Source organism: Coturnix japonica, chromosome 8, assembly GCF_054131305.1.
Source record: "Coturnix japonica strain WE chromosome 8, WE-NBRP24, whole genome shotgun sequence".
Classification (NCBI taxonomy): Eukaryota; Metazoa; Chordata; class Aves; order Galliformes; family Phasianidae; genus Coturnix; species Coturnix japonica.
In genome coordinates this window covers 1817405-1837990 of record NC_140670.1, presented here as the reverse complement: position 1 = coordinate 1837990, position 20586 = coordinate 1817405, and the positions used below count along the sequence as shown (strand labels likewise).

Below are 20586 nucleotides of genomic sequence, written 5' to 3'. Positions count from 1 at the left end.
TGCCCTAATGCACGCCCTTTATCTCAGCTTCTAATTCCTCATTTTTGCCTTCCTTGAGACACCGTCTTGTCTGGGAGCGTAGGTTCATTTTTGTTGTTGTTATTGTTTCTTGCTCATTGTTTTATAGTGCCTATGCAGTTATCTTTACTGCTTAATCATCCTGTAAGAGATAATTTATGTGAGTTACCTGAATATTTATTCTGCTAGAAAAAAATCTTCCTTGCAAATTTCCCCGAGTAATTGGGTACTCCTCTGGCACTGATCTGTCTGCATGCCCTGTCCTCTTCTGCTCTCAAAATTTGCAGAATGGTCCCAACTCATTCAGGATGTCTGTCTAACAGCGTTTGAATGCGCAACATTTTGCAGGACTGCGTGTTCTCTGACTAGTAGTAATAATGTGTAGCGATACGCTCTGGAGGTGTTTTGATTTCCTTTCATGCAGACAACTTAATCATACTGTTGGTGTGGCAGTGGAAAAGACAGACAGATGCTTGTACTTATTATCTTCCGGTTTTTATGTTCTTTGTTTTGAAATTTCCTTGATGTTTCTTTTGGTATTTTATAGTGGTTGCTTTATCCTGCTTTTGCTGTCTCCAGTTCTACCATAAAATAATGCCACATTAATACTTTAAGAAGTGTACAAACTATAGACTGGAATGTAGACAGGGAAAACTACATTATGTGGATTAACCCTTCTTAGGCAGAGCTCAATCTGTGTGTTAGCATTTCAAAGCACTCCTAACAAGCAATTAGGTAGTCATACCAATCAGCACATACACCAATTTCTGTTCTACTGCAGAAGATTTTCTGTTGAGAAGGAATTAACATCTAGGCTAGAAGACCAAAGGGAAAGCCCTTGAGAAACAGAAATACATTTTTCTTGTTAAAATGGAGCACAATATTGATTCATTCTAGAGTTGCAGTTTTTGTTCTGGAAAACATTATAGGGAAAATTGAAAAGGAAGAGGAATCTAATAGAAAGTAGGTTATGTGTGTACGGTCTGTACAATCTATCCTGGTTCTTTAGCCACATTGTAAGGCTGTTTCCATGCTGTTTCCTGTATATTTAAGTCTGGTGCTAAGTAATTTTTGCTCTGTTGTGGATATATTCACCAAGGACTTCCACTGGAGTGTGGGAGTCAACAACATTTAATAGAGAATAAGCCTACTGTTTTTATAACAGTGTGTTAAGTCTCAGCCATCTGTTTTGCACAGTTGCAATTCTGGTGCTTCTGAACAACTTTCAAGCTGAAGGAAGAGGCAGAGTAAGGAGAAGAAAAGGTGATTAGAGGCAAGAATGCCAGGAGTAGGAAACCAAAGGAAGGATTATAGCTACAGGCAGAACGCAAAAGCAAGAATACTTGGAATCTCTGAAATAGGTAGGAAGAAATGATGGTATATGAGTCATTGCTGAGACTGAAGGTACTTCAGTACTTCTAAACCAAGCTAGCCTTTAAAATGGTCACGCACACACACACACAAAAAGAAAAAAAAAAAGGGGGGGGGGGGAGGGATTGGGAATTGGTCCACTCTGAGCAGTACAAATTAAAAACAAGTTAGGAATTTTCTTTATGGTTATTCTGAATGGTTCAAAAAGTTGATTAAAAATATTCTCTTTATTACTTGCTTATTTCAAAATTAAATGGTGCAGTCATTGCTTTTTAAGTCAATCTGCTTGTGGACTCTGTGCATTATTTCCTCTTCATGATGAGGAGTTCTCTGTGGGAAGGACCTTTAAATGAACAGTTCCTCTGTTAGGGCCAGGTGTAACGAAAATTAGAGTTACAAGCTGCTAGATCACAGTCCTAGTCTGTTAGAAACGGTTCTTTTTGTTCAGGATGTTTCCATATATATATGGGTTTGTAATTCTGAAGTGATAAATGTTTAGACAGTTTGTGGGGGAAAAAAGCTCTCTGATATTTGTAGAGAGATACACTGTTTTCCTAGAGAAAAATTGAACAAATGAAGGCTGTCCTTAGTCGCCTTGCAGTTTATTTACTAGTTAATGGGGAGGAAGGGGAGAGCTATAATATGGAATGCAGTTAATGCTGCCATCCAGTAAGAGGTCTTCTTGTTTCAGTAGTCAGTTCCTTGCTTCAGAACTCTTTCCAGGGATGGTCTCGAGATTTGTATTGGGATAGAGATTATGGCAGTAGGAAAGAGTTCTGATAGCATTGTACACAATAATTCTTAATATAAAGAAAAATCATGAGGTGTTTACCTCCTCTGTGATATTTCTACAACTCTGCCTACAGATCGCAGTCTTTTTTGTCTTTATGTATGACCAAATTTGACATTGTTTTTATTGTATCCTTCTATAAAAGAGTAAAATCTGCTGCTTTCAGCTCTTTCCTCCCCTTTTATGTGGCCACTAGCTAAAAGATACGAGAGGCAACAGCAATTTTGCTGTCACTGAAAATGTGTTCATGTCCACTAATTCTGTGTGGACTGGTCTCAGCAAAGGCTGAGAAAGAATTGATGCAGCATAAGCTTCCTGATGTGGAACTCCTTGAAGAAAGTGCCAGTGTTGTTTTGTTAAGTTTAAACTTTTTCACTGAAGGTGCTTTTGAGTCACTGGAAATGATAGACTTTGGAACAGGTTTTTGATTATTTCCTTACCAAATTAGCCCATTGAGTGCATTTTAATGTGGAAATGCTTGAACAAATGCTTGTAAATAGAAAGCAGTCTCTGAAGCAGTGGATACAAGCTCAGGGACCCCAGAGCTACGGAACCCGGGCTGTCAGGCCCATTCATGCAATGTGAACGGTGGAGGCAGTGCGTATAGCTTTCTTGCTGAACCCTACACATATGATGGCTGTACACCACTGCAGGCTGTAGGTCTCTGAAAACAATACCGACTTGCTATCTGTCACTTGGAGGACTTGTTTACTGTGAGCCCAAGCTGAATGCCCTTTGGTCTCATTGGCTTTTAGGACTAGAAAAAATCAGGCTTTCACACAGACCTTTTCCTCTCTGCTCAGTGAGGCCTACCAGTACCGCGTCTTCCAGCACTCATCATTACAGCCTGCACTTGCTCTCCTGCAGCATGCATTGAACGGTCCAAAAGGAAATCTTGCAATTGTGGCTGAGTTACTGCTGCAAGCCAGTGATTTCCAAGGCTTTGTGTGTTTTCAGCTGTGGAGATGCAATGGAAAAAAAACAACCACAAAAAATAATTTTCAGAACACCCATGCATCTGCTGTGATATTTTGTTCCACTTCGTTAACATGAATTGGATACAGAATTATTTTTTTACCTCAATATTCATGTGTTGTCTGATGTTAAATGAAAATTCACTTGCTTTGATAAATGGATAGGAGAGGTACCTGATTTGACTACTCTGCTGATTGTTAAAAACTCTGTGCTTTGTTGAAATCCTGTGTTGTAGCTTACACTGGTATCCTCTGCAGAATCAAAATGTTTTCTGTCATCTGAGGAGCAGCAGTTTCTACAGGGCTAATTGTCCTTGTTCCTCAGAAATCAAAGAACTTCTGGCTATGCAAACTTACAGTTAAGTTCTGGTTTGAACATAGAGAACTGTGCAGGGAGGAGAATTTCCTTGGCTGTTACCTTAGTAGGCTCCAGGGACACAGACTCTAAGTTGTAGATGCGAGGGAATTAGAATACGCGGTGACACCAGTGCCATGTATTGCAAATACAGCAGTCCAAGTTAGAGTTCTTAGTCGTAGCCCATGAAATGCAATAGCTGGAGGCCATGCCAAATAAATTCCCAAGTCTCTTGTGCCTGGTGTGATGCTATTGATCCTGTTATTCCTCCACAATGAGCAAGAGATACGGTTTTATACGAAATGAATCTTCTGTACTTGGGAATGAGTCAGGGTAATCATTTGCTCTTCAATGTCTATAAACATTCGACAATAGTTTGCAAATTTCTGTTACTACAAGAAGTCTGAACCAGAATGAGCCGGGTTATAGTGGAATTCCTAATTAGGTTTTGTGTTTGTGATTTATTCATCAAACACATTACTAGACAGTGAAATTGCTAGAACACCAGCTTTTCAGAACAAGAAGAGGTCTTATCCATGCAACATGAAGTTGACTACCTTGTATGCTAACTTTCCAGATGTCAAGTGATTTGAACTCCAGATGTAAGGAAATGAGTTTAGACTGCCTGTGCTATTTTCAGTTCAGAAATGCACTATTGTTTGCATGGAAAGTGTTTCCCCACTCCCTTTTGCTGAACTGAAGTAGAACACCGCACTTCTCAAGGTGGTGAGGAAACTCAGCATTGCTTCAGAAGCCACAGCTCTTCGAGCTGGATGCTAGAAAGATACGTGTAGGGAGACTGGAAATGAATGCAGATCGACTGGTAGGTAAAGAGAGCAAAAGCAATAGGAAGAAAGGTCACCAATGTCTCATTCTAAGTCTGGTGTGCTTTTGTGGAAACATCTGCAGAAAAGCAAGAAAATTGAGAAGCAGCAGAGGTACATATGAGTGGGCTGGAAGCCAGCCATTAGTTCTGTGAGATGTGATCGAGTGCAAGCGTTGCATCACAACAGAGGTTAGGCTGGTTTCCAGCATGTGGTCAGAATCACCATAGCTGATGTTAGTGGTTATGACGTTTTCCCTCCACTTGCATGTTTTCAGGGCACAGTGCTGCCCTGGGGCTTGCTGCTCTGCTGCTCATTAAGCTGAGGTGTTGCAGCTGAGGCCCACTTAGAATGAGCCTTCTAGGGCTGCAGAGCTGCTACCTTGTCTGCTGCCGGGCTGGGTCCTGGCAGGGAACAGATTGCTCCTCTGATGAAATTGGTTTCATGTGAGGCAATTCTGGTGAGTCCCAAATGCTCTGCTCCATCCCTCAGCAATGAGATAGGTCAAAAAGGTAAATGCAAGCTGTTCTGGCCCTTCCTGGGCCCTGAGATCTTAAGCTGCTGCATATTTTGTTCATGTTTGTGTGTTATTTTGAGAGAGGCGATCCTGAGGGGAGTCCACAGGCTGGGGGAAGACCTGCTGGAGAGGAGCTCTGCTGAGAGGGACCTGGGCATCCTGGTGGACGACAGATTGACCATGAGCCAGCAGTGTGCCCTTGTAGCCAAAAAAGCCAATGGCATACTGGGGTGTATTAAAAAGAGCATCTTGCAGGTTGAAGGAGGTTATCCTCCCCCTCTACTCTGCCCTGGTGAGACCTCATCTGGAATATTGTGTCCAGTTCTGGGCTCCCCAGTACAAAAAAGACAGGGATCTCTTGGAAAGAGTCCAGTGGAGGGACACTAAGATGGTGAAGGGCCTGGAGCATCTCCCCTGTGAGGAGAGACTAAGTGAACTGGGTCTGTTTAGCCTTGAGAAAAGAAGGCTGAGAGGGGACTTGATCCAGGTTTATAAATACCTGAGGTGTGGGAGCCATAGTGGTGAGGCTGGTCTCTTTTCAGTAGTGCGTGGGGATAGGACTAGGGGTAATGGGATGAAACTTCAGCATAGGAAGTTCCGCATGAATGTGCGGAAGAACTTCTTTACAATGAGGGTGACGGAGCACTGGAACAGGCTGCCCAGGGGGGTGGTGGAGTCTCCTTCTCTGGAGATATTCAAGACCTGCCTGGACGCTGAGCTGTGCGATGTGGTGTAGGGAGCCTGTTTTGGCAGGGGGGTTGGACTCGATGACCTCTTAGAGGTCCCTTCCAACCCCTACAATTCTGTGATTCTGTGAGATTGAGTTTGTATAAATGCTTATAGAATGTGAAACTTCTTAAAAGGATGGAAATAATTTAAAAAATGTTTTTGTCAGGAGTAGCAACAACCAGTGGGGAAAAACAGTGCATGAAAGATTTAGAAAACAAGCTGGAAGCCAGTTTTCCAAGTCACTGTGAGATGTGTTGCAGCGTTGGAGCGAGATGGGCCCATGCTGTAAAAGGAACCTGAGAAGATGAGGAGGTTAAGTCCAATGCATGCCATAGCATGAGTATATTACATGACTTTATAGGAATCCAATGAAAGTTGTAAAATCAAACTGCAGTCAACTTAATTTTTGCTCTCTCGAGTTTCAGAAGTTTGTTTTGGAAGATGCTAGCCAGTTTGTATGTACTTTAATTTGTAATCCTACAATAAAAGGGAGGTACGGTGGATGAAGTATATATGGATGTATTTACTATTACGCTGCAAATCCATCCAAGCAGATGCTTGAAAAATGTTTTTTAGGTGTGTTGCAAAATAGGCCACCTCTTTCAGAAGGTCTTTCTCCTGGAACTTAAATGGTGTGCATCAGCAACTTCCTTTAAGGCTGCTAGTGCTAATGATAATGAAAACTTGCCTCTACGTATTTAGGAGGCTAATAAATTCAGTATTTTATTTTTAAAATGATCCTCTGCGGGTAAATTTAAGCTTTCTGCTCTACTTGAAAACTGTCTTCTAGATTGTATAATTGAAAAACAGGGGGCCTGAACTAAATGCATTATGAAGTACAGGGATGCTTAAAGTAAGGCTGGATTTCTGCAATTTTGACCCAAGCCTTGGTGTTGAATTGGTTAACACTGTGACCTGTCCGTAAATGTTTTTGTTTCCCAAAGGCTGGATGGCAGATGTTTAGGAAAACAGTTATAACATCTTTATCCATAGCTTTAAAACTGAAGCACTATCTTGGTCCACTTAATCCTGCAACATCTGCCAGTGGCTGAATGCAGAGGAAGGTGCATTTTACTTTTTAATTAGGATTTGACATCTTAAAATGCTTCTCCTGCTCAGGGAAGACTGAAATTCAGGTTACATACACAAACCATATGTGGAAGATCTTATTTACTATCTGGAACATTCTAAAATGTGTGAAGGTGGCGTTCCTGGCTGTATGTCTCTGAAGCTACGGGTTGAAATTATTGCATGCATCTTTGAACTGCAGCAGCTATTTAAACATTTATCTAACAGTACTGCAAAATGTATGTCTACGCAGGCAGCCTTTCTAGCTGGGAGATATAATTAAACAGGCAGATGAGTGCATGAATTCTTCCAGTGCTCGTTTATAAGTTCTTAAACTACTTCTTCCAAAAGTGATAGAGCAATGCTAGTACTGCATGCTCTGAGTAAAAGTATGGTGTAAAGTACAGTGACCTTGTTTATGGTAGGAAGACATTTTTGTTGTATATTTGAGAACGCTCTGCAGTATTCAAACTTCATTTTTGAAAGTACTGTGAAATTGGGATCTTATGTGTATGCCGAAACTCTTCAAGAAGAAGAGCTGTTGGTTTGAATTGTGACTCTATACAGATAGACCATGCCGGTTCAAAAATAAGCTGGTGGTATGCCTTTGCATTCACAGAATATTACATAATTAAAAGTTAGTGAGAGACTACAACTGTAAAAAAAAAAAAAAAAAAAAAAAGTGTTTTGTATTTTCTTGATTGTGTTTCTGAAGCATTTGACACTATGGCTTCTATTTAGTACTACCCGTCAACAGCAAAGACTGATGAATCTATATAACAATTGCCATTTAAATTGCTTTCATGTAAAATTTAACAGCACTTTAAGGTTCTTGATATTTCAACTAAACCTTACTGCCTCACTTACCAGATCAATTTCATAGACAAAAGATACTAGTGACAAGGTTTGCCTGATCTTTGAATGTTTACTTGTTTTCCACACTAAGAAGCAATTCAAACTCTACCAAATAATGGGAATAATAAAATAATTATTAATTAAATTAATACAAAAACACATTTAACATAATTTCTGAGGTTGATGGAACTAATCCCTTCTAAAAGCATCGAAGGTAGATCTACGTAAGAACAAGAAGGTCCATAGGGAACACATCAGTCTGGAATGGAAGGAGGTATGTGAGCTGAGAGTGACTGGAGTTTTTCTTCCTCCCTCAGGTTTGGAATGGCATTTGAGAAGGAGACTAGCTGTGTACATATTAGAGTGCCCTCTGAGTATCTTGTACAATCTGAATTTTAGAGCTTAGCTACATAGCAGTGCTAGTATCAGGAATCATAGCAGCAGGACTGGAATTTCTAGATCTTTGCTAGAATTCATGTAGCTGTTTCAGCCAACTTTATTTCCAGTCGGATATTAGGTGAACAAAAAATAGAATTCCTAGTTGTATTCTGTTCTTCTGTAATGCATTAAGATGGCTGTTGAATCAAGATGGAATTCAGAGAGTCTCACATTATTATATGTATGTATATATATATATATACATACACACACACATACATATCATATTCTTATCCTGTGGATCGAGCCCAAAGATATTTGGGCCAGTACATTCAGTGGTCGGCATGTTTTAGTTTTCCTTAGTTTAACTGTTTAATTAATTGTTTCCTTGTTTAATTAAAAATCTGTTTGTTTATTTATTTTCCCCTATAAATTACAATTGCAAAGAAGGAAACAAAAGCTAGTGAATATCTGGAATGTGATGGTATGTGGGCTCAGCTACTGAGCTCATTTCATGCACCAACAACTGAACATTTCAGACAGGAGATATATGCTATGGACTTCTTACATAATTATGACTTTGAGTTCTTGTTCTGTGAATGTATCAGCATTTGTATGTGCTGAAGTGATGAAAAATTAAATATGGACTGTGTTAATATTCATTAGGTATGCTGTAATTAAAGCTCTGTTTTAAAAATATTGGTTTTTTTTTCTTCAACAAACCAATAGGCTGGAATGCTGCTGCTGGCATCTCGGTGTCATTTATGTTACATCCCCTAAATCTGACAGAACGATAAGATGATGTGTTTCAGCCTTCATTTCAGATGACAGTTTAAGTACGCTTCGGGTAAATCACCTTAACAATTTATTAATTTCAGTTCATAATCATGTAACCACCGAACACTTTTTGCAGATAAGATGGAAATGTTTCTGTTGAACTGTGAGCAGCAAGTGCTGTGGTTAACACTTGTGTTTTTTTCACCCAATTCCACACTGAGCTTAGTGGGAAAACCAAGGGTTTTAGAGAAATATTCAGAAGCTAAGGCCTTCATTTCACAGGGAATCCCTTGCACTGCTTGCTGAATAATTCCATTCGTTAATTCCTTTACCCTGTTTTTGTGGTTGACTGCTTTCCAGCCATTGGATCTGGTTACCCTGCCAGTCCTTAGAGCCAGAGACCTTTTCCACATGATAGCAACTAGGAAATGTGAGTAGTCATTAACCTGTAACTTTTAATGACACTTTTTACAGTGATTAAGTGATTTGTAAGATGGCTTTATAAGCACTGTTCAGTTTTTCAGCTCCTTTGTAGAGATGTAATGCAGAAAACTGGACACAGTCATTCACTACTGATAATATATACTTTTTACCTGTATTATAAATTTCTGTCTTCTTGGAAATTGTGCTGATTAAACTCAGAAAGGACTTAAAAGGTTTTGCTGCAGTCACGACAACTGACTGAATCCTCTGCACTGAAGTTTGCTGACTATAAAGCAGGATGTAGAAGGCAAAAGGGGGGTGTCTTTGAATCTCTGCATCTCAGTTGGTAGATCTCTGCTTTCTTTATTTAGTGTTTATTTTCTTCTCATCAAATCTTTATGTTCAAGTATGAGTGTTTTGTGTCATGAGGTTGTAGCAACCTGTTTGATATTCTGGAGAGAGGCCCTTTCATGTTTAGGACTATCTCATTTGTTAAACTGACCAAGGAATTTGTAGTGGTCATGAAGGAAAATATAATATTTAACTTATAGAATTATATAAAGGTCTAGTACATGTAATGCATTTTAAGAAGCTCTCAATAATTGCACTGTACAGTAGCCCACACTGTGTTGTCCATTGACAATGAAAGCACAGCCAGGAAGAGGGATGCCAGATGTCCCCATTCAAAAGCCTGCTAATAGTAGGACTGTGATACTCCTTGCAACAGTGTGAGGCCTTCTGGAACTGGAGAGTTGGGCTTGGTTCTCTTTTTTGTCATTGATTTTCTCTGCCATGATGGGCTAGTCAGTCTATATGTCTATACCTTACTTTGTACGTACTGTAAGATGATGGTAATAGCATCTCTGTTTCCCATTCATCCCTTTTTCATGTTTGTTTTGTTGTTTAGCATGTCTGTTTTGAAGTTTTGTAATATGATGGGGAAAAAAAGACTATCAGGAATCCACAGACTTTATAGATACTGCACAAAAAGTGTAGGTAAAGAAAAATTCTGCCTTGTAAGAACACAGTTTTTGAACAGTAGACGATTCCCAGTTGTTCTTTTATGTGGTTTTTTTTTTCCATCTCAATGACTGGTGTTTGAAGGTCTTTAGTTTTAATCCCTATTCCTTCTGGTCAGTCTTGTATGAGCTTTAAATACATGGTTGACCTATTTTTCCATGGAAAAGGAACTTCCAGCATCTCTGAATGCCTCGTACACGTGGCTACATCTCTCTTACAAGAACAGAACAAAACACAGATGTGTATCCCTGAGATAGATGTTTTAGATGTCACTCTTTCAAGAGTATATGTACAAAGTCCCGTGTTTCAAGAGGCTCAAATAACGAAAGAAGTGACTGTCGGGTGAATCCTTGAAATCCTAGCAGATGGCTGTATCTAGCTTGATATAATTTCATCTTATCAGTGATTTTTGAATTATCTCAAATGCCATCATCTATGGTAAATTATATATTGCATCTGCTGTGCAGGAACAAGTGAGATCAGGACTGAAATGATATTAAGCACTCCCATCTGCTGAAACCAAGGGGTGCGTTTAATGAGATCTCTTTTCTTCTCTGCTTCCATTGCACCAAATGGAACTGAGGATGGCACAGTGAATTGCGTGGTTTTTTTTCCAGGAGATGATGCAAATTTTTAACAGTTGGGCAATAACCCTTTTTTTCAGACTCTCTCAAAAAGTCCAAAAAGGATGGGTCTTCTTTTAATGGAAGTTTTTGGAGTTGTTTTTTTTTTTGTTGTTTTGTTTTTATTCTGTTTTATGTTAATTTAGAGCATAGATTATTGTGTGGGATTTCTGTTATTGTCAAAAGAGATACTTTAATTTGAAATTCCTTAGTTAATCTCCAAACACACCTATTCAAAGCAGAAAACTGACAATATGTAATGCTTTTTATGACTTCATAATATTCAATACGATATTGAATGAAATAACTGTAATAATAGTAATGAATAATAACAATGAAATAAAAGCATATTCATGAAATAATTCTATAGAGGTCCACACAGAACATTAGGTACCATGAACCTAAATAGTATTAATGGAATGCTTTGGAAGCTAACCTGACTGTGAAATCGTGTTTTTATCTATTTAATCTATTTAATCTATTAGTACAAATAGAGGGTAGCTTAAGTTGGGAACTTAATTATCAACTGAAACATCGGAATCTCAAAGGCTATTCTAAAAATCACAGATAATTCAAGCCTGCCCTTATACGCTTTACCTCAGTAGATGCAAGGGATCTCAGAAATAAGAGATTTCACATTTTCTCACATTATTCAGGCACTGTTTTTTTCCTTCCCCCAGTGAGCTCAAATGCTGTCAGTTCAACTGTTTCCTGTTTTAATTTCATGTATTCATAGAATCATACAATGACCTGGGTTGGAAAGGGCCACAATGCTCATCCAGTTCCAACCCCTTGACCCCTTGCTATGTGCAGGGTCGCCAACCACCAGGCCAGGCTGTCCAGAGCCACATCTAGCCTGGCCTTGAATGCCTGCAGAGATGGGGCATCCACAACCTCCTTGGGCAACCTGTCCCCTCTGGGGACCCCTCCTCCTAAATAGAACTGATTACTGGATGACTGTCTGTGGGTGCAGCAACAAACAGGGTAGTGAATGTGAACTTGGACCAAGTGTGTGGGATTTTCTGGGGGGGAGGAGTACAGCTGATGAAGGTGTCAAGACAAAAAAATCAGAAAGTAGCCCTATGGATCAGGAGTCACTTCTAAGTGCTGCAGACCAATCTTGAGTATAGGATTAGCAGCTTCTGTGCAAGACGTGGGATTTGCAGTAAGGACTGCAGAAATGCCTCCAAATTAACATATCACCAGAAGGTAACTAAGTGAAAATGGGTCGGTTTCATCAGTGTACTCTTACAAATAACAGAGCAAGAGTTTTTAACTAAATCTTAAGTGGGGCGGCACTGAAGGGGTGGATATTTTTGTCACTTCAAGAAATACCCAGAGTACCTCTTGGCTTACATTGCAGATGTGGTGTTTCTATGCATGAGGGAGCAGAAAAAGAGGTGACTGGAAACACTGTGAGTTGATGGGACACCAGGCACCAAGTGACAGTTGTCATTCTGCATGTTGAAAAATGTTGGCATGGCAGTGCGGTCCCATTGCTTTTCCGCCGTAAGTAACAAGGTCATCTGCGAATGTGTCGCTTGGGTCTGCACTGACAATTGACAGATGTATTTGGTTTGCACACAAGTCTCCAGGCCCCCAGAATAAACCAGGGTTTTTTAAGTGGTGGTCCCATTATGACACAGCTCTTATAAAGGCAGTAATATGTTTCTGGAATATGAAGCACTGTTGGGATTAAGAGATGTTTTTTCTGTTTAATATAACTCAGGCTGTTTCCAAGCACTGGTGAGCACAGCAAAAATGTGCAGGGGCTAGTAGAAGAGGTCTGATCAGAATGGATGCATTTAAAAATCTGATGCTGGTCCTGGCTATGCACACCTTTTGTTTTTTATGTACAAATATATGTGTGTATATATGTATTACCTTTTGTCAAGAGAAATACCTGTGGCAGCTAGCTGTTATTTCTAGGGGTCTGGCTTAACTTGAGCACTGTGCTGGACTCATGATCTGAGAGTCAGGACTAATGCTCTGGGAGTCCATCGCCAAAATTTTGCAATAAAATAGGAACTGCATATATGAAGCAATTGCCTTTCAGTAAGCAGTTTGCAGCCTTCCTATCTCTTCACACAGAAAAAAACAACATAGGGAGAGTCTGTTATGTAGCATTAACCTTGAACCTCATGCAAACAATGCAGTGCTCTTCTTAATGCTATCAGAAAATGAATGATAGCAGTAGCGTATATCATAGCTTTCCATATGAATAATAAATTCTCCCATTTTTCAGTAATAAAGGATTTCAGAAGTGTCAAATCTCAAGGAAGGATATTAATCCCTGTTTTGTTTGATGAGTCTCTGCTCTAATAGTCTAACACTCTTACACGTACCTGTAGACTGAAAATGGTTCAGTTAAGCTGTGAATATTGAATTGTCATATATACATAATATACACAAAGCAGGATTACTGTAGGGAGAAAGGAGGGCTTTGTCCTCAATTGCCTAGAAAATCTGAAGAATTTTAAGACTTAACTTTCCTCACCGCTTTTTTTATTCTCTATGTTTTTCGTACAGAAGATTGCTGTGGTTTGTTCTCCGTTTTCTTCGTCTCCCCAAAATTTTGGCATTGGGTGATAGAATAATTCAATTTTGCAACTTCTTCATCATTCAGCTTTTCTAGACAGCTTTCCTATAGCCTTTCTATTATCATAGATATTCTGTCTAATTTTGTTGACGAGTTAGGCTCTAATATCTGTCAGTAAGAAGAAAGATGTCAAGCGGTTTTAGTTAGTGGTTAGCGAGCATCTTCCAAGTGATGCTGAGGGAAGGATCCAGCACTGAAAATGAAAGTGTATGAAAGGCTCCTCCCCGTGTAGTTAATAGTAATACAGAGGTTGGATTGCATGCCATATTGTTTAGACAAGATTTATAATAATTGAAAGCAACAGTTTTGTATCTGGAAGACTGACTCATTTTTGCAGATGCTGTTGCAGCTTTTTGTTTTTTAAGAAGTGAAATAAGCTTTACATTACGTTGTGTTTCCATCACGTCTCCTAACACTGTGACAGATGTTAGCTTACAGCATTAACATATACAGGTAGGAGAGCAACGAAGTTTTTTATTGCTTTTTTCATCCCAAGTCTAGCACTACTTGGTATTTTTGTTAGTAACTTGAATAATGAAATAAAGAATGCACTTAATAAATCTGGAGATGGTAATAAGCTCTAGGGAAAGGCCTTGAGTATTCTGAGAGTATGATAATTTTGAGCAATTGGTGGAATCAACTGAAGGAAGCGGAATTGCAAAAGGCTGGAGGCAAATCATGGTGCTTCACTGGGAGGAACCATCTGCAGTGGCGTTAAACAAGGGATGAGGTGAGCAGCTTTGGAGACAGGATTTGGACAAAAAATCAATGGCTTCCTACCGTGGAAACTCACAGATCCCAAATACTGTAGAATAATGTCGTGGTTTTGTAATTTTGTAATTTTGCTATCAGTATTCCACATCATAACATCATGTAAAGTATGGATACTTCTATTGAATGTGCAGTCCACAGAAGAAGACTACATATTCCAGAGAACAACACAGTCAGTAATAAGTCACGGGACCAGGATGCTATATAGTCATGTTCCCAGGCTGGAGCGTTCTTCTTCTCTCGAACTTCTCAGAGAGTGGGAAACGTTCCAGCCGTGTCGCCACAGTAGGCCTCTTGGTTTTTGGGAACTCTCTCTGTTTTGTTCGATTTATTAGCCTCAATTATATTATATTGTGTTATCTTGTATTTTGATATCATATTTAGTAAAATAAGTTTTTCCTCCATAGATTGCTGCTGTTTTTATCCCATTCCCCTTTTCCCCCTCCTTTCCGGGCCCCAGGGGGGCCATACGGTGTGGCTCCCCCCTGTCACAGGCATAGGTAAATATAAGTAACCCATGACAGATTTACTTAAACTTTGTACCCTGTTAAAAGCTAGTGTGAAATAAGCAAAATAATAATAATAATTTAAAAAAAATCCTTGCAGTGTTACTCAACTGTGAGAGTATCCTGGCTCAAGTGCTGGGCTGGGTTTTGAGCACCATGCCTATTGCTGTGTTAGAGTTCACTTCTAAGTACCTTCAAACATTACTTCTTCCCAGTGCAGTGCAAAAATTACCAGGTTCCTTTTGGGTGGGGTATTTGTCATGTTTTTGTTCCAATAAGGCTCCAGGGAGAACTCTTTGTGGCCTTCATATATTTGACAGGAGTGCATAAACAGGAGGGGTGACTACAGTTTACATAGGTTGACAATGATAAGACAAGAGAGAATGGTTTTGATCTGAGACAGGGGAGGTTCAGGTTTTTCATTCAGAGGGCTCTGGAACAGGTTGCCCGAGGAGGATGTGGATGCTCACATTGCTGGAGGCATACAAGGCCAGGCTGGATGTGGCTCTGGGCAGCCTGGCCTGGCGGTTGGTGATGCTGCACATAGCAGGGGAGTTGAAACCAGATGATCATTGTGGCCCTTTACAATTGAGACCAGTGAGCTTTGAGGCAATGATATAAAAGGATAACTTCTTACAGACCATTCTCTGATTCTATGAAATAACCAGCATAAAAAGAGGGGGTGGATATATACATACATTAGTTAAAAGAATGAGGGGTATCTTCAGATAAATGTTAATTACATTATTGCTTAGTCACGTTGCATAGTAAAACTTCATTACGAAGTGAGTTCCTGTTAGCTGTAAGAGAAGCCAGTCAGTATGATTTGCAAAGCTATCAGGACTCTGGAAATGCTTGCTTTAATCAGGACTGTAATTATAAGGAAATTTGCTGCAGGAAAATTTACTCACAGAATAAAGCTTGAAAAAATCTGGGTGTCATCTATCAAAGTGCAACAATTAAGTTTTCTTTCCAAGCCTGTGAGATTATTGTGGAAGGAAAAAGACTTTTTTCTTTTTTTCTTTTTTCTTTTTCTTTTTAAATCTGTTTTTTCCTTACAGCGGAGAAAAAAAAAAAACAAATGCAAATGTTACAGTAATTTTCTCAGATAGCAGTCAGTAAGTGTCTATGAATGTACATACACACATGCAGTGAGTGGATTTATTCTGCTCTCCGAGGTTGGAATTGCATATCAATACTGCTAACTGTAATTAACTCTCTTGAGTTAAATAATTCTCTTGGCTCAAACAAAACAAAATAGCTAATCCAAAGAGGTGCTTTTCTCATTCCCTATGTTCCTGTATCCCACACAGCACCCATGTGGATGCTTGTAATATTTCATGTACTCGTCTATCTGACAATTGCTATGCAGCCTTCTCCTTCTCTCCTCTCAGGAGATCAAGCTGAGATGCTGTCATCCCATTGTGAGCAACCTGCCAGAGCAGGCTGTTCAGTGAAAAATGCAGCATGAGTAAAGTGAACTATGGGACCTGAAATCCACTGAGGATAAATGATTTAAAAAGAATTAAGTCTTAAAAGATTTCTCAAATATTTTCCTGCCAGAATCTTCCTTACTGCTTTTAATGGGACTACAGTAAACATGCATATCAAAGTCCAAGAGGAACAATAGCAACAAGTCCCATGTATAAACCTGTCACCACAGTGCAGTTAGTTTACTTTGACAACTTAAACTTGTTTTGTTGTTTGAATACTGGAGGGTTATAAGGGCGTTCTACTAAACCAGGAATTGGATGTTGTTCTTCAGTTTCAAACAGAATAATAATACAGATTTGGAGGGGAAAGTCACAATTGTCTGACGTTTTTGCTGTTTTTACAAACCCAAAGAATGATAGTGAGCGTGAAGATAAGATTAAAAATTCATTTACAAAAAATAGGTTCAAATACAACTTACTACAACTGCAGTTTCTTGGTACTGATGGAGATGCGTATATATTGTCCCAAGGAAAGCGCACAAATCTCATGTCTTGATTTAAGTAACTGATGATTGAAGGCTGTACGTACCTGTGTGGTGCAGCGCAGAACTGTGTTAGAGAGACATAAACATGCAAGCAACCTCATTACTGGTAAAGCAGAGTATCAGGCATACAACCAGTTCAGATTACAAGAACATTTGTTCAAACGCATAATGTGACTGAGAGAGGGGACTAGGTCATTTCCAGACCATGAACTGCATTACAGTAAAAGCTACCTTATGGAGCCCTGACTTCCAATATATTGAACAGTGTGGAAACCTTGGTAATTATATTGCTTCCTCGCCAGCACTCTCACACAAGTTAGTGCTGAGCAGGAGGCTGTCCCTCTGGCCTGACTCAGTCAGCAGAATGGAGATATGTAGGTATGTGTGTATGTTGGAGTAACTTTTTCTCCTTTATCTACAGTGAGAAGACCCAGAAATGCTGTCTAGTTATCCTGTCAGTAGGAAGAAAGAATGACCCTATGAGGCAAAATTAATCACTTTTGGAACATTATGAAATTGCATTCCCACACTTGCTGATGCGGCTGAATCACAGGGGCACGTGTGAATGGCACAATGCAGAACAGTCCCTGTGTTAGCTAGAGGCTTAGTGTGATCTAATTAACCCTGCTCAGAGGCAAGGTTAATGAGCCTGGGTACGGTCCAGTACAGGAGCTCAGTGGTTTTTTTCAGCTTGCTTGGAGCTACCCTAAGGCTCTACCGTAGGAGTGCAGTATAGGCATGCAAGTCATTAAAATACTAATAAGTAATGTGACTTTGGGATTTTTGTGTGGTTTAATGTAGTGCTATCTCTTAATGAAATGGCACTCATGCTTCTAGGCTGAGTGACAGTCTTAGAGCTATGGCTGTGAGGAACTAGAAGATGGGAGCAAGGAGCATCCAAAGGGTGAGTGACCTATGAAGACCAAATTAAAGGCAGAGGAGTGAAATGGCATGTGGAGGTTGGAGTGAGATCATTTTGCTTGCTGTTCCACTGTAGGTTTTGCTGGAGGCTGCTTTTGCCATAGATCTTCTCTACACATTGCTGACAGTAACTAATGTCTCCTTTCAAACCCTGATCCAAGCCTCTGATAGAAACCAAGACATCTTACCAACACTTTTACACCATGAGTCAAGAGCGTGAACTCCATGAATGCAGGGGTTCTTTCTGGTGTTTTTTGTACAATCTCAGACACTTCTATACTACCTGTATTCCAGGAATGTCTGCACATCACATGTTTCTGATCGTAATCCACAAATTATTTTCTAAAAGCTAAGCAACACAGAAAGACTCCAAGTGTAGATGGTATTGTTTACATGGCATAATGGTATTATCTGCTCCCAACAAAAGTTTCTTCCTTCCCACTATCCCCACTGTCCCATGTTCAACAATCAACTATCTCATTGCTTTTATATCTAATCCAAGGTAGTGAAAGGACAAGAAAGCATAATATCATTTTGTTATTTTTCCCTTGTAGGTGGAACATAATAGCAGATATTGAAAATGAAATAAGAGTAGTTCTGTGGCAAGTAGAATAAAATAGATAGCTTACCTTCTCAAGTGACTGGGATTGTTTTCTTGAGGTTGGCTTATTCAAAACAATGTAATATAATTCACAGCAATTAAGATGTGTGAGTAATTAAAGCCAGTCTGGTAAACTAACTGTTTCCTCATAGAATATTAAGTTGTAGTCTTTTAGACTAGTAAATAATGAATGTCAGATAAGAGTTTAGCCATTTTGAGTGTGTGATGTTCTGATTAATTTCTGTCACTCCTTCTTGGTGTGTAAGGATTTCTCATTATCAATTTACTGAAATTACAAGAAAATAATAAATAATTTTTGGACTTCTCTGTTTCCAAAATCAGTGTGCTCGTACTGACCACTCTTTCATATGGAATTACATGCAACTCATAGTCCAGCTTTCTTCCCTCAGATTCGATGCCTTATGTCCATTTATTAGAATGGGTTATATTTCAGTTACTTATACAATTGAATACTTAGAGTGAATAACTGAATGTATGAATTCAAAGTTCACATTTCATACATATTTGAACTAATAAAATAGTTATTGAAATGCTTGCTGAAAGTAAATACAAAAATGGATACTGGTTTGTCCAAATATAATTTCCAGTCTGTATATTTGCTATCAATTTGTTCCACCATATGCTTTCATCTGTGTCATGTACTTCTTAGATTAAATGTTTTAGTAAAATCTGTTACAAAATTAGTTTGCTACTGAAATGTCATCTCAGCCTCGGTTTTGAAACTCATATTGGAAACTGAGAATAGTGGTAATAATGAAATGTCATCTTGAAAGCTAAGTGATACAGAGGTACTTAACTAAGAGAATAGGTACTATTAATTTCATTTCTGAGGCCTAAAAAGATGGAAAATTCCTTGCCCGAAGTCATTCAGGACTCTGAAAGTAAAATCAGAATTAGAATCAAGGTTCTTCCAGTTCTGTTTCTCAGCTTATTGTTAAAGGGCCCACTCTTTGGCAATCCTCAACTTAGCAAGGAGAGATACTATAGATGCAAGTAGCTCTTTAATAATAATTATAGAAAAGATTTATCACTCCAAAAATGACACTTTCCACTAGTGAAAATGTTCCTGTAGGCTTATCAATTTTAGTGCTACTGAAGCCCTTCTTTGCTTTCAACTAATTTTTCAGCATATCCACTGTCTATTATTGTAATGTCAGAGTGAAAATCAAGAAATTAAAAAACAATAATAATAATAATAATAATAAAAGAATTCAAGGCTTCTTAATCACAAGCAGAAAAAAAAAATTAAAAAAATCACATTTCTGAATGAGTTTTGTAATCCAGTCCAATTCCACTTGAAATTAACTTTAAGCTCACCCTGCTAACAGAGAGTGAAGCTGTTCCTGCAGCTTTGCTTCCTGCTTATGTGGTTATTTTCCCAAAATGCCAACACATACAGAAGGTATCGTAGTAAAATTTCATTTTTTTCATCAATGAATGTGAGAATTTATTAATCCTGTTCTTGAGTTTGATTTTAGAGTTTGGCAAGTTATCCATTACGTCATTCAGTAAATCAGAATTAGACTCAGATATCTGACAGTTAAATAGTATCTGTGTTCCCACTCATTCTTTCTCTTCAACCTTCATGTACTCTTTTGAGGCATGGGAGTTTGCTTTCATCACATTCTGTGTTTATAACTGAGGAATGAAGCTTTATAATCTGTATGTTAACCTAAGTAATCTGTAGTTACCAGACTAACTTATTCAAGTTATGTGATGTTCCTGCATTCTCATTAGTGTTGCACTTGAATATCTCTTTGAGTAACTTCAGTATGGCCTGAATATTCAGAGGGACAAAAAAAAATATGTATAAACTTCCTTTGCATGGGAGTTTCTGTAAGGAGTCCACTTATAATTCCCTGTATCATATAAGTACAAGCTGCAGTGGCATTCTGAGTATAACCACACACAGAGCAGTCTCTGTGGCCATTTGCTCCAGAGCACACAGACCGTGCGGGAATAGAGTGCCGTCCCCTAAGCTTTGCTAGCAATTCCCATGCTTGCTGTGTTAGTTGTTTCCTTTTGATTTTATCTCACGTGTTTTTTCTTTCTCACATGAGTAATACTTCGTATGAAGTCTTATTCCTTCTGTTGTTTCTAATTTCTTCAGATCCTGATGTGCTCCTTGTCTTTTCTCAAAGCAGATTCAATTCTTTCATCCCAAGAGTCAGTTAAAAGATGTTTCACATGTATAATTATTTCTTTATTTTTTACTTAGAGAGAGTTTCAGCTCCTCAAGGGGATAAAAGCAAAGTAGACTTGTTGCAAAAGCCTTTTGTTTTGTTTAATATTGTGTGTGTTTTTTCTTCTTTAAAACCACAGATGAAAGAGGTGCATGCATAAGTTCAAAGCGTCTCCTGCTAGATCACTAATCCCACAAGATACATGGGTGGCAAAAGGTGGATGGGGAAAGTGTGGCTGGAAGCACCTCGTCAGCCTGGCTAATGGTAAGTGATGAAAAATAGTT

General features: G+C 38.9%; 1 long non-coding RNA gene across 6 annotated transcripts in view; it reads left to right on the top strand.

Annotated features, from left to right (window-relative positions):
* Positions 1-20586, top strand: part of LOC116653631 (uncharacterized) — a 130334-nt gene that overhangs the window by 81990 nt on the left and 27758 nt on the right. For all 6 annotated transcript variants that reach the window (XR_014948836.1, XR_014948830.1, XR_014948834.1 and 3 more), the window contains one exon: positions 20442-20566. This is a non-coding gene — a long non-coding RNA (uncharacterized LOC116653631). The remainder of the gene's footprint in view (positions 1-20441; positions 20567-20586) is intronic.